Here is a 15214-nt window from a genome sequence, read left to right as displayed (position 1 = left end):
AGCTAAGCCCCCTCCCCCTTTCACCCTCACACTCTTTCTGCACCAGCACTGAATTCACTCCTACTTCAATCTGGGCAAATCACTCACATTATATTACAGTGCCACGCCCCCAATAACACGCCCTAACTACTAGATTTGACAGCCCTTCACACGCACACACACGCATACACGTGTGTGCCCCCTTTGAACTTTTTTCATTATCACATTTGCAACGCCGCAAAAATGTACTAAAAACAATTCAAGTGTGGAATGTATATAGACTAACAGGTACCCTGAATATTTATAATTGTATACACATACATATATAACAAAGCCACAGCGCAGCTCAAGCAAAATGCTAGAAGGGTCTGCCGGCAAGCACCGTTATATTTACAGGATATCTCATAGTCTTCTATATATGCACAAATAGACATCTATATAGACATATCTATCTTTATAGTTTTCAAATAACTTTTCAGTATACCAATTTCCTTATAGACAATATACCCCCTTCCCACTTCATTTCCGCTACAGGGTATAAAAATTGGGTTTGGGTTTTGGGGTAGCGCCGTGAGTGTGTGTCGCATGTGTCTTAAAGTAGATTGTTAATAGAAGTTCTCCAACTTTGACAAGCGCAGCTCGGGCGCCTCGTTAGACCCATAGAGCCACACCTACAAATTGGGAGGGCGTAGCGCGGCGGGGGCGTGGCAGCTGCTGTTCAATTACATTTGGGTTTGTGGTAAAACAACGGAACATGCAGCAACATTAATTTCTAGGGTGTGCGTGCGACCGTCGAGTGTGAGTGCGTGAGTGTGTGTGTGTGTGTGTGTGTATATGCGTGTGTGTTTGTGCGTGTGTGGACAACAGGAAATGTAAGCAGTATTTGGCAAAAGTTGGGGAAATTCAATTAGTTGTCCAACAAATGCATAAAGATAATAGAAAATTTTATTATCTATTAGCGACCCAATCTTAATAGTTTCGGACATATACTATCTATATATTGTCCATATATCTATATAGAGGCGGCCAGTCAAATAGATTTGGTAATGCTTAAAGCCCTCATTCATTCAGTCACTCATTAAATCATTCTCAATTTGATATGCTGGCCCCCGCGAGCTCTGCTTTCTATTTGCTGTCAAATTATTTGCTCAGGAATTTAAGACTATTAAAAAAAGTTGAAGGAAGAAGAAGAAGTAGAAGGACAACAGTTTGTTGTCTTTTTTTTTTTTTTTTTTTTTTTGTGCTGTTGTCTTGGGCATTACGCAAAACATATTTTAAAATATATTATACACTGCGAGAAAATTCTTTAGTTCATTTTGCAGACCTGATTTAGAAATGCTTTAAAAATTCTTTTGCTCTGCCTGCGGCTTCTGGTATTCTGTTCAATTCATTTAGGCAGGCCCCACTTTTTCGCTCAGTGCAGCTATGTGTGTATATCCCTATTTATAGTAGCGACAGCGGCGTGCGCACAAAATCAACAAAGAGGGCACACAAAGACAAACCTCAGCTCAAAGGTAAACAAAAGCCGCCAAAGGGACACACGAACACGAACATCGCAGCAGCAGCAGCAGCAGCAGCAGCTCAAAAAGGTGCCGAGGTGGGGCAGGAGGGGCAGCAGGAGGAGCGGCTCTGGTTCTTGAAGTGCTACCCAGGCTACAAGCTATTAAATTTTATATGTCTTGTCATTTAAAGAATTCCGTTGGCTGTTGCTAAGCGCGTCTCAAATTACCTTATAAATAGTTAGTCGAGCACTAAAAGTCGCTGACGACTTGCGGATGCGACGCTGAGATATTCATCCAAATCTTACCTGCAAAGAGAGAGAGAGAGAGAGAGAGGGAGTGAGTTAGCATTAGAGTGAGCGAGCGAATAGTTGACTAATTGTTAGATGGAGCTTCATGTTAGTTCCATTGTAAGAATGCCAAGCTAATATGGCCATAAATATTATGGCTAGAGCATAAGTATAGCTAAGCTACGCCACTTGCGATTACAGGGTATATATGTGCACAGGGTATGCTATGCTAATATGTAGAACTATTTCAAGTCTCACATTCGAATTTAAAAGAAATAATGTCTATCAGTATTTTAGTATTTTTTATTTATTATTTTATTATTTTATTATTTTTGTTATTATTTAAATATTTAAATTTTTGTCATCTGTCATATTTGTCTGCAATAATTTAGTATTTTTTATTTATATTGGTATTTTTTTAATACCAGCAATAATATTTGATTATTCAACTTTATAGTCATATATTTATATCTGTTAATAATGTTTATTCTTATACACGTATTTTTACTTTAATTTTATCTGATTTTAGTTACTTGCCTTTTCTGATATTTTGTGATCATCTCAAAAAATATGTTAATATTTTGGTATTTTCTATGCACTTCTTTCAGTATTACTTTGCTTTCTTTGTATTTTTGAAGTATTTTCTACATTATCAGGCCTCTCATCTCTTGTCGTGCTAGTGATAACTGCCATAATAATTTCCATACAGATTCAAATTGAAAGTGCATCTGCTTTGAATTCCCATGCCTTGGATGATGAGATGGCCACGCGACAGCTGCCAGTGCGCAGAAAAAAAAAACGAATATGAAAAACCATATGGGAAAATGTGCCAAAAACAAAAAAAAATAGAAAAGAAGAAAACAACACACACACACACAGACAGACGACATCACAACAATCTGGTCACGCACATATGCTGCCAGTTCCCAGCCAACAGATACTTCATATATTACACATATATATATATATATATATGAATGCACTTGATGCAGCGCGCAGCAGCTGACTTGCAGTCCTTGCCCATAGCTGTAGCTGTAGCTGCAGCTAGCTGGGCGATAGAGTGTGGGAATTTCGCTATGAGAAATCCGAGTCGAACTGGAAGGCAGCTGCTGCCGCTCTGCCGCTGCTGCTGCTGCTGCTGCTGCTGCTGCTGCTTCACATGCCGAGATCTATGCGTTAGCCGGCAGGTAGACGTAGGAAATGTGCGTGTGTGCCTTTTGTGAGTGGAACATGTGCATAGAAATGGAAATGGGAAATGGAAATGGGAAATAGATAGCAGTGCATTTTGTGGATACACAAAATCAAAGTCAATGCCGAATGTCGAATGCCGAATGTGGAGCAGAAGATTTTAATTTGCCAGCTGGCTTAGCGTTGCTTTAGTTCGTTTATGGATTTCCGGTTGGGGGTTTTTTCTAGCTGATTCTAGTTGTTGTTGTTGCTGCTGCTGTTTTTGGAGCGGATGCGGTAGCAGCGGCACTTTCGTTCAGTTCAGAGGTCAGCACTAACGAGATCTGCTCTTAAGTCAGTCGTTTGTTCGGGCCCAACGCCCACAATTAGGGCACAGCAACAACAGTTGTTGAGGTTCTCTCGTAGGTGTGAAAAGAGTTTTTTTTTTTTTTTGTCTTTCTTTTAATACTTCTCTTTGTGCTCGTTTCGCTGTGCGTCTAATCTTTCCAGGTAGGGGCTCTTGCTGTCTTGGGCCTCAAGATTGATGCATACACACGATAAGCGTAGGCTGCGAGTCTCGTTCTCTCTCTCTCTCTCTCTCTCTCTCTCAGTCTTTATCTATAAAATACTTATGAGCATTGTCTTAGAGCGTTGACAAGTTGAGCACTGCAGTTCAAGAGCTTGCGCAATACCATTTAGTCGGAAAATGGGAAACAGTAGTGGGGAAAATTTGGTAAACTCATTTGGGTTGAGACCAAAGAGGAGCAGACAATTGGATTTGCATTATCATAGTTGATGGTATGTATAACTGAAACTAGCTCAACTAGTCACTGAATAAGCTTAAAAGAATTGGCTCAAAGTTCAAAGACACTAAGGAACTGAACTTGAATCTTGCTCAAATTATTCAAATGAACAAAAATATTATTGAAATGAAGTAGTTCCAATCAAATAATACTTTTAAATAAATTAATTAATATAAATTAAAAGGATTATTTGTCTTGGTTATTTCTTCTTAAATAGAACTATATTAAGATGAAATTATTTTCCCATGGTTTCGAATTATTTTTTTCGTATTATCTACTTACATATCTATATTATATACTGAATATAATCAGTATTAGCTAGAAATTTGTAGTCATATTCAATTCTCATAAATTCCATTCTCATTTCCAAGTAATTTCATCATATTACTTTCATTTTCAGGTTTGATTTGCTTCATGATTTGCAACTTTTCCCCAGTTCTCTCTAATTTCTAACTAATTTTATTATGTCACTTATTGTATCAATGTATTTTCAATTATTCATTTCGGCTTTTGTACACCTGTTTTTATTCAACACCAACAATTGATTGATTCCTCCCAGAACTATTTCACACAATTTCTCTGACTCTCTTTTATATAATACTATAACATTTCATAGCTCATAATCCGGCATCTATAATGCCAATCATTCAGCAGCTCCCAGTGTCCAGGCCACATCAACAATTAGCTAACGAATCGTGTACAAATTCCCTTCGAGTCAGGTGAATTGACTTCCTGTCGTCAATAGGAAAAGTCGTTAAAGAACATTTCTCGAATCTTAACAGACTGCGAAACATTCATTTGTCAAGAGACGCGTCACAAATTTTGTGGGCATGAGTTGGCAACAACAACAATAACAACAACAACAATAACAACAACAAATCAACGACAGGAAGTTCACTTTTTTGTTGATTTGTTTTTTATATAACTTCTATTTATATATATTTATTATTATGTGTGCTCATAAATCAGAAGATGTTACAAAAAAATATAAAAAAAAAAAATGGAAGAATTTACTGCGCATTTTAATGAGCTTCTGTTTTGGTTTGGTTTTTTTTTTCTGTTTTGGCTTTTTTGCTGATTTCTTGGGAATTACGGCGTACCAACTGCGAATTAAACTAAACTAGTTTTCAGTTTTCCGAGAGGGTAGGCGCAAAAAAAAGAAACAATTCCTATTTTCATGGCTTTTTTTCTTCTTCTTCTTTTTGTCTGTTTCTTTTTCTTGTTTTCTTTTAGTCAGTTTTTGCTGGTGCCGCCAAATTTTGGTCTGGCTAACCGAAATGAAGTACAAATGAAATTACACAATTCTCGTAAAATGTTGCTTTTGTTGTAGCTCTGACTGCGGCTTTTGCGCTAATGGGCAAGTTCTTTGCGACTGTGGAGTCTGCGACAGCAGCTTGCTTGCTGTATAAATATAATTATAATATTCTATCTAGCTCTCTCTCTCTCTCTCTTGCTTGCTCTCTCTTTCTCGCTACCCATACCTCTTCTTCAAATTTTGTTTAAGTTCGCACAGTTGCCAACGACATAGGCAAATAAGTACTTAAAATGTTTGGCCAGCAACAAGTTTCGGGCAACATTGTTTGCACTCCATTAAGAATGCAAGAGAAAAATGTTGCTCAACATGCGCGAAGGCTGAGCAAGTGCAGACGCAAGCAGCAGCAATCAGCAACAGCAACAACAACAGCAGCAACTACTGACTACAACAACATTTAGCTATTTGTCACGCTTTGACGTTGCTGCTGCGCTGCTCGCGTCGCGGTCGCCATTGCCGTCGCAGTGTTTCTGTCCCTGGCAGCAGCACGCGACGACGCCGCCGCTTAGTCATTTATTTATGCAGTGCTTTCGTTGCTGTTGTTGTTATTGTTATTGCTGTTGCTGTTGTTGGTACTTATGCTGTCGGTCTTTGACTTTGCTTTGCGCTTTTTTCCGCGTTTGTCAACAAAGTTTCTATGCAGCTGCTCTGACCGTAGCTAATTGTTGCTCTGGCTGACTGGGATGATGTTGCTAAGGTGAGTGGCCCCTCAGCAATTTTTGTTGCCATTACGTTGGCAAATCGCTTTCAACTTGTTGACGTGTCTGATGGCTGCATTTCACCTGGTCAGTGTTGTTGTCTTTGCTGTTTTTGCTGTTGTTGCTGGGCAACAACAAATTGGCTTTACCTGGTATTTAGTAACTGTTAATACGGAAAGCTCAAGTGCTTTTTCCGTAGTCGCAGCTGTCGGAAAACTAATTAAAAGCTGCGCACCGAGAGAACCGAAAAATAATCAAAAAAAAATATATATATATATATATATACATTAAATCTGTAGAGCTGACCATGTCGCACTCAATTAAACTCAATTGCTGTCAATTAATTAATCAATTATTTTCATTATATTTTCCCAGTTTTTCTTTTGACTTTTTTCTACTTCTTTTTTAATGTTTTTCACTTAATGTTTGCTTTAATTTGGGCGCAACTGTTTGTGGGTGGTGTCTGGCCGTCTCTTGGCAGTTTTTATTTCTTTTCTTTTTTTTTTTATTATACATGCTCAAATAATAAAAGATGTGCGTGTGTGTGTCTACGTCTGTATGTGTGTGGGCGTGCGTCAAAAGTGATTCTTAATGTCTTACATAGGGTATATATATGAGGTATATACACGTACATACGTGATGTAGATAGCTGGTTTACTGATAAGAATAATGTGATATGCAGCTTTATCATTAAATTAAGTTACGAAAGTATCTGTAAGATACAAAAGTATCTAAAACATATTTATAGGGCTCATAAATAAGAGATAAATGTAAAAATATCTATTAAATACATTAGCATATCTTATATACTGCCAAAAGAAGTTGCAAACAGATGTAATTCGGTAAATAAAGAGTTAATTGAAGAACTTCTTGAGTATCATCCAAACAATCCAGGGTATTTAACCATATCGGCTCGGTCCAGCCGCCTGGCAGCCCGACAGCTTGAGCCAAAGAGTGCTCGACTGTTCGAGCACATTGTTGAAATTAATTAAATATCGCTCTCAAATTATGCACAACATTTACAGAGCACTCTCGCAGCAGACGAGTTTAAAGAGCTGCAGCTAAATATAAATTTTGTCTTTACATATTTGAAAGCCTGTCATATTTTATGGCTGCAGCAGCAGCCAAAAAAAGAAACAACACAAAACTGTTGCCGCATCATAAATATTAAACAAAAACAAAAAAGCACAAGAAGAAGCAGAAATCTATGTAAAAATCGCATAAAGCTTTCAGCATTCAGCGGAAATTATAAATTCAGAGCGCCGTTGTTTCTTTTTTTGATTTTTTCGCTTACACAATTACAAAAGGTAAACTAAAATTCTATGGAACTGGCAGCGAGCATTGTTTCACCTGTCAATAAACGATTGCAACAAGGCAAAAGCTGGAAGCCAACAAATGCTGCAATCTCTAGTATCGAGTTTGGCAGCTGCCTTTAATTATGTGAAAAATGTGTGGAAAAGTGATTTCAATGGGTGAGTTTTCCCAGAGCTAAATGCTGTCATTAGAGACAAGGTTGCATCGCTTATGTGTGTGTGTGTGTGTGTGTGAGTAGATAAAGCAACAAATTGCATATTTGTTCGTATAAATCAAAAAACATTTCAAGTATTTTAAAAACAAAATAAAAAGATATACTAAAAGCAGCCACCACAACTGCAACAGACTCGAGCAACAACAACAACAACAACAATGCGAGCCCACATATGTGTCTAAGGAATACAAACAAAAACAAGAGCAGGAATTCCAAGAAGAAGAACTGAAACAACTCAGCCGCAACTTAATGAAGTTATGCCATGAGGGGGAAAACTGAAAACAGTTTTCAATCTTGGCAAAAGGGTCGCAGCTCATATTAAAAAAGATAGAGCAACTGTTCACAAATTTATATTTATATAGATATATCTGCTTGTATAGGCATAGATATATGCTGCACTTAAGCGTCAACAATTAATTTCTCTGGCTGTCGATTAAGTTGTTTTTTCTACATTTTATTTTAAGATTCCATAGAAGCTCGAGCACTATTTCTGGCCGCAGTGAGTGTGGGAGTTCAAGCAGCTCATTTCAGATAAGTTTCAATGTAAAGAATGATGTGTCACTATGAAGAGCTGCAACAGCAACAACAACAGCAACAGCATCATCAGTGCAGTGGCTCAAGGCAAATGATATGAATTACTTGCAGTTGCTATTATTACATTTAACTCGAACCTTGAGTCCAGATTAAAATTCTTGCTAAGTTTCAGCAAAAATTGATATAAACTTGCTCGCCTCTTATGCAAAAATGTTTTGTGAACGCACAATTAAGTCGCCTGGGCGCTTGGCCCAAAAGATTATGGCTAACTTGGACAGCTGTATACGCTTCCTGCTCTTTGCTCGCTTCCCCTCTCTCTCTATCTCTCTCTCTCTCTCTATATATATATATATATATATATATATACATATCTCACGCCTCTGTCATCATGTGTTGGGCCAAGGAAGAAGACGTCAACTTGTCACTTGACTGCAACAACAACAACAACAACAGTAACTGCCTTTAAGTTGTTTAATTTGTCAAAGCGTGCGAGAGGAAGCTATAAACTGAAATATGCAAAGTCAACTTTGTATAGAACGAAGCCAAGATACACTAACTGAACAGGTTTCTGTTAGCCTGCTGAAACTTGAAATTCTTAAGCAAATGCTGAAGATTTTTTTAATTAAATCATACAATGGAAAAGTTGTAATCAAAAAATTAAAATTATTTTTACTTACAGTTGAATTTAACCTATTTATAAAATATAATTAATTATATATTCAATGTAATGAAATTTAATATAAATATTAATTATTAGCGAATTACTACTAAATACTAAATAATTATTATTTATTTATTATGTATAAAATTATTGAGAGAAATATTATTTAAGTGCGCTGATGCAATTATTGAAATCATTTTCAAGACTAGCCACAAAATTATACGAAAAAAAAATAATAGAATAATAAATATATAATACTAACAAAAGCTCTAACAAAAATATGCAACAAAAAATATATAATAAAAAATTAATAAAATAAAATAAAAACGTAATTAATTCAAGTAAATTCATTAAAATAATTATAAATGCTGAAAAAAAAATTCCGTAAAATAAATTATTAAGTAAATAAATAACATATTATAAATAAAATAAACATAAATATAAAATATTTTAAAGTTAATTACAACAAATATATCATATAAATTGAGTTAAATAAAATAAATAACTGCGTCTATTAATGGCAAATTACATTAATTCCAAATGAAAATAAACAAATGCAATTTCCAGTACATCAAATGCCTCAACATCTGCTTTGGTTTTGCCTTGCTCCAGTTTCAAGCCAAAATGTTTAAGCCCTGTTAAAACTTTCAAGATCTCAAAAAAAATGCAGTTGGAATTGCCCAGAGTTTAGTATAAATACAATTTTTTAGTCGTTTATCCTTGCATTTTTTTGTTCAGTCTGTTATTTTTTGCTTTTGGTATTTTACAAGCTGCGCTGTGTCTGTGCCAAGTGTTTGTGCATTTAGCCGCTTGGCAGTGACTGATGTGCAGAAATTAATCACGCTCAAATAGAGCGCCAAGCGGACAACAGCTTTTTTAGTTTCTTTTTTTTTTTTTTTTTTTGTTGCTTTTGTTTTATGAAATTTGCTTTGGTTTTTGGTTGTTTTTTGGGCGTTTACATAGTCTTTTAAACAGAGGCGCTTCCGGCCTTAACCCTTACAATGAACAACGGGTGTTAAGGTGCACGCATATCGATTACGACGGAGAGGGAAAGAGCGACAGAGAGAGAGAGAGAGAGGAGGAGCGGGGGAGCGAGCACGAGAGTGAGAGTCATTGCTGCAGTTAAACAGTTAATGAATCCAAGCAAAAGGAGAGACAGACCAAGAGAGAGAGAGAAAGAGAGAGAGAGAGAGAGAGAGAGGGAGAGGGAGGGAGAGGGACAAAAACTGCAAGTCAATCAAGTTGTGCGTTGGGCACATTCCCACAGTGCATTAAAGTCAAGGCAACAACAGAGCCCCACACATACCACAAAGCAGCAACAACAGCCCGCTGCCCCCGAGATACCCTAGCTTTGGCCAGTCAGGATTTGCAGCTGGGAACACGGAATGGGAATCAGCAGCTAGCTGCTCCGCCTCGTTCACATTTTGCGGTTTACATTTACAGCTCGAGAGCAGCCGTTGGGCGTGAGAATTTGTCGCACAATTTTCGCTTTTTTTTTCTTTTTTGTTGTCTTCTTATCTTGCTATGTTGCTTTATTTCTGCGCCACCAGGTGAGGGCGGCTAAGGTAATGTAGAAAGCCGAGCTTTAATCGTATTCTAAGCTGGAGCCACAACGAAAGTTTCATGTGCGGTCAAATCAAAAGCCAAGCAGTAACAGCAGCGACTACTCGCTCTTGACCCTAATGAACACAGCTGAGAATCGCCGAGAAGCGTCGCATTTGACGGATGAAAGTTCACGTTTGCAGTTGATTACCCATTAAAGATGGCAAAAGACACAACAATTAATGCTAAAGAGTCTCGCTTAAGCACTAATCTAGAAAGTGTTCAACAATCGCCTGTCTTTCTTTTCTTTAGTTCACACTTTACATTGGGGAAAACTTAAGACACAAAACAGTGCAAAGATTTCGAGTTGTACTGAGATCCATCAGCTAATTTAATCTACAGCTCAATAATATCTTTGACGCTTCACACTTTAAGCTATTTACAACTTTCTTTGCTGTTAAAACTTGAGAAAAATTTTAATTTTGTTTAGCAAATTTATTTAAGCGAAATTGGAACTCAAATATATTCTTATTATTATAATTTTTTTTTTTTTTTTTTTTTTTTTTTTTTAAGTAAATATTTACTCGAAAATTTTTTATATATTTATATAAAACATGTTAATATTAATTATTATCTATAAGATATATTTATATCTGCATTATATTATTTTTATATATAATTAAAATACTATCATAATTTTAGTTTTCAGTTTCACTTTCTCGCCATAAATCAAAATTGGTTTTATAGCACGTAAAACAGCAAAAAGCTTAGTTAAATATTAACTAAGCTTTTTGCTGTTTTTATTTAGCTAACTAACCTTTGCTTGCAGCCATTCACAATTTTTAACGCAAAAAGTTGTTAATTATCTCATTATTAACTAATTAAACTTTGAATTTCACTTCACCTAACTCTAGACACGTTCCAAATGTTTGTTGGCTAAAAAGTTATTTAACTATATTAAGACTTTTATATAAACTAACTTTAGCGTAGTGCTTAAAACGTGTTCACATTCAATATTTTATAAATAATATCAAATATTTTAATTTTTTTTTTTTTTCAGTGTATCACTTAAAAAATGTATAGTTAAAAAGAGTTATAGACTTAAAGATCGGTCAAATAATTGAAATCAATGTTTTGTTAATTATTTTTATTTGGGAATTACGCATATTCGAATATCATAAGAAACTAGATATGAACTTTACTCGCCTTGGCTTGTTTTTTATAGACTTTCCAACTAGTTTGAGCTTAGCCGGAATTCCACGACATTGATGAATCAATAATTCATAGCAAGCTCTGCTATTGGCTTAAATATTTATGAGTGAGCTAGACGGCTCACTATTTGAATGCGCGAAGGCATAGTTTTACGATCGATTAGTCATAGTCATAGTCAAATATATAAATATATAGCTGACATTCTATGAAAATGCCTATTTTACATTCAAATATCAAATATCAGCTAGAGTGAGCACTCTTAATTACTCTTAATTATAATCTAATTACCATTTTATATAGAAACTCTATTTATAGCACATATTAATAATAATATTTATAACCCACATTTCAAGTGATCCAACTGTTAATTCTAATCTAATTTTATATATTTTCTGTATATATATATTTTTTATCAACATCAAATATTCAGTTCGTGCTTGAGACGATTATGCGCCGCGTTCGATCAGATTAACACTTCTACATAATATGCCATAAAAAGAGCGCCATAATTGTTTTATAGCACGCCATTTAACACATTGCTGCTGCTGTTGTTGTTGTTGTTGTTGTTGTTAGCAAATAGACAATTTACCGATAACTTTCGGTTCCTTTTTTCACTTGTTTGTTAAATTAATTGTTAACAAAAAACAGAAGCAACAACAACAACAACAGCAGCAGCAACTGTCGACAACAAAGCGCCAACATTTTTCTGCTGACGCGTTGCCATGAAATAAAAAAGTAAAACAAAAATATAAATAAATAAACAAATATCTCGATATGCATATTATGGCCGATATTTGTAAAAAATTTGCGCTGACTAAGCGCGCATTTAGCGGTAATTTAGCGTATTTCGCGCGAATTTTTGAAAACGAGCTAAATGCAAATCAGATATATAAACAAATTATATATATATACCTACATATATTTCTAAAGAGAGAGAAAAAACCCCAGTTGAACCTACTTTAAAATTTAGCTGTAAATGTTATTGAATTGCAAATCACTTTCAAAATTTGCTCATGACACTTGAGTTTGAGCAGGAGGCTAAACGGAGTAGGCATTCGACAATCTGTTATTTAAAGACCGGCTCGAAATGACAACAATTTCCACACACATTAAAGGCAGACAGAGACAGAAAGACAGAGAGACAAAGAGCCAGACAGCCAGCCACATATGTATGCAAATGCAATTGACAATTGTCTATTGTCTACTGCCTGCTGTTAGTAGCATGTGCGGGCGTGGCTTTACGCTAACAGCAGTTCCCAGAGACAATAGACGAAACGATAAAAAAAAAACAACAACAACAACAACAACAAAAACAAACGAAAATCGAATATTATTGTAAACGTTTATGGTAATTGGACAATTTCCGGAATGTACGTTACAAAAACAAAAAAAAAGTCAGTTGAAAGTCAAGAATATAGAAAATAGAAAACGTCAGAGAGTTGTAAAAGTTTAGCTAGAACTAACATTTGAGCTAAGCTTGATTGATTATAAAACGAGTTAAAAATGTAGAAATTAAATATTATTGATTTTTAAACTAAAGGTATTATAGGATCAACAGAATGGGAATTTGGAGCACAATTTTGTTGTAAAAATGTATGAGAAGATGTGGCAGAGCTGCAAAAGTATTTGTATATATGCTTGATCTGTAGAACGAGCTGAGGCTAGAGCATCCACTGTCCGTCCGTCTGTCGTGCAATCCAACCATCCGTCTATTTGTCTATGAGTCAATCGTCCATTTGAACTCTAGCAGAAATCTAGTCCTGAAAATGTATTTGTATGATTCTTGTATAGCAAATATAGCAAATGCCAGCCCGTAATATCTGCTCATCATTGTTATCCTCGTCTTCACTATATTTAATTTTCCGCACGTAGGCTCAGTCCCAAAAATTCTAAAGGTATCTGCTAGTTCGGTACTCTTGACTAGCTCACCCAGACTTGTTTTATTTCTAATGCTTAATATATTGCCTCGATCTCTATATGACTCTCAGGAGTCCACATATCAATTTCAGCTCCCCGCGATCTACAGCGTACGATAGGCGGGAAAACCACACAGAAAACTCAATCCAAATCAATAACTCTATAAAGGCCAAAAGATCCCTCTCCTGCACAATTTCTTAATAAAAGACTCGCTGGGCCACTACGTGCTTCCCATTGGCAATATCTGAATCAGATGAGGCGTATATCCTTAAGCTAGACAACACGTTTCGCTAAGCCACGCTTAAACAGTTCGCCTACCTGGACGGCAGCCTCAGAGCGGGGGAGGGCGCTAAACCGTAACAAACCGCACTTGACAGTAGCTCAGCGCATTCTACAGGTAAAACTCACGTAGCAGCGACGACTCCGAGGCGAGGGTAGCTCGCCTGCTGTGGGCCCATTGTTCGGGTGCATTTCCTGATTTTTAATTAGCCAAATAATGCTAGCAGGAGCGAGCAGGAGACCTATTCAGCTAAACGCTGCACAACGTGAGCTGCATTTTGTAATCCTCAAATGTCTCGCAGTTTTCACATTTTCCTCAACAGTTTTTCAAGTGAAAAATCTCAGACAGGAAATTGATTCAATGTCAATTAACAATTGATGTTCAATCGGTGGACGAACTTTAGCAACTGAAGAGAAAATCAAGTAACAGCAACCACAACAACAACAACAACAACGACAACAATAACAACAGCAGCAGCAACAAGTTGCAGCAATTAAGTTGTCAAGTTTTTAGTGAAAATTTCATAATCAAGCCAGGTAAAGTGAACTTTCAAGGTAATCAAGCAGACATATGTAATATATATACCATATATATATCATTATTAACTGCATATTTGTCATTATGAGCAATGAACAAATTAGTTGCTTAAAAGCTTAGCCAAACCGTTATTCAGCCTAGACGCACTTCAATTCGGTTCATTAAGTCAAATATTCTGCTGCTGTCTGTATACCACTTAATGGCCTATACAAATGGGGTATATGGGCTAGCATTTCAAATGCAGCTCATATATCTGTTTTTATCTAGGGTATCAGCTAGTCTCATCTATCTCGCTCTCGCCTCGACTCGCTGCCATTAAGAAGTTTGGCCAAGAAATCAGATTTGTCGTTAATTAGGCATTTGCCTAAGTGGATGAGCTCTGAATATTTTATTGTTTCTTGCTTTTTCTTTTTTGAATGAATAATGAACAAGTCTATGGGAAATTTGTTGAAAAGCAAAAGTTTGGCAAATGATTTAGATGAGCTCGATAAGAACAACTTTGACATTTGTTTCAGCTAATGAGCGAATGCAAATGGAATATTACGCGTGTGAAAATTACATATTTGTTATGTTAAATATATAAATCCATAAAGTTAGTGTCAGTATATATGTATTTATTTGAGAGGAAATCCGTTACGAGCTACGCATTTTGAGTTTGTCGCGATGCGATTGAATCATTCGATATAAAAGATTTGATGTAAACTATTTTGTCATTATCGGAAGCACTGCGGGAAATCAAGTTTTATGTCTTTCATAAATATTCGAGTCGTAGCTAATTAGCGAAGGGATTCATTTTGGTAAAAAAAAAATAAAATAAAAACAAAACAAAAAGAAAAACGAAAAAACAACAACAAAATCATAGTTAAATTTACATATCAAAAATATTTCAGCATTTTTCTTTGCTTTTGTAAATTGTTGGGAAGGCCTTTGCCGAGTGCTTTGTGTGTGGCCCTGAAGGGCCATTAATATGTATTACTGGAGTATCGTAATGAACATATCATTCCCATCCACTGACAGCGACAATGACAAACAGTTAGCGAACATTTATAACAGCGCGCGAAATTGTTGCATTCTAATGATAACCTCAGATATCCGAGGATGATGCAGGGAAACGGAAATGAGTTGCTCGAAGAATACCGTTTGGCAGGTTCAGTCAACTCTTGAAAGCTGAAAGCCAGCTAGAAAATTCCATCTCAAATCAATTAGAAATTTCAGCTCGAATTTGATTAGTGAAAATTCTAAACTTTCGCCAAAC

The 15214-nt window shown here is 36.0% G+C and overlaps 1 protein-coding gene across 2 annotated transcripts in view; it reads right to left on the bottom strand.

The window, feature by feature from the left end:
* LOC6576323 overlaps nt 1-15214 on the bottom strand; it is a 30546-nt gene that overhangs the window by 14526 nt on the left and 806 nt on the right. Inside the window, exon 1 of one of the 2 annotated variants that reach the window (XM_032729006.2) lies at nt 1709-1786. The exons of the other annotated variant lie outside the window; for it this stretch is intronic. The gene's annotated coding sequence lies outside the window, so the exon portion shown is untranslated. Of the gene's footprint in view, nt 1-1708; nt 1787-15214 lie in introns of those variants that run through there. 2 annotated transcript variants of the gene reach the window in all.

The sequence above is a fragment of the Drosophila mojavensis genome, unplaced genomic scaffold (assembly GCF_018153725.1).
Source record: "Drosophila mojavensis isolate 15081-1352.22 unplaced genomic scaffold, ASM1815372v1 contig_36, whole genome shotgun sequence".
Classification (NCBI taxonomy): Eukaryota; Metazoa; Arthropoda; class Insecta; order Diptera; family Drosophilidae; genus Drosophila; species Drosophila mojavensis.
This window is presented reverse-complemented; position numbering and strand designations above follow the sequence as displayed.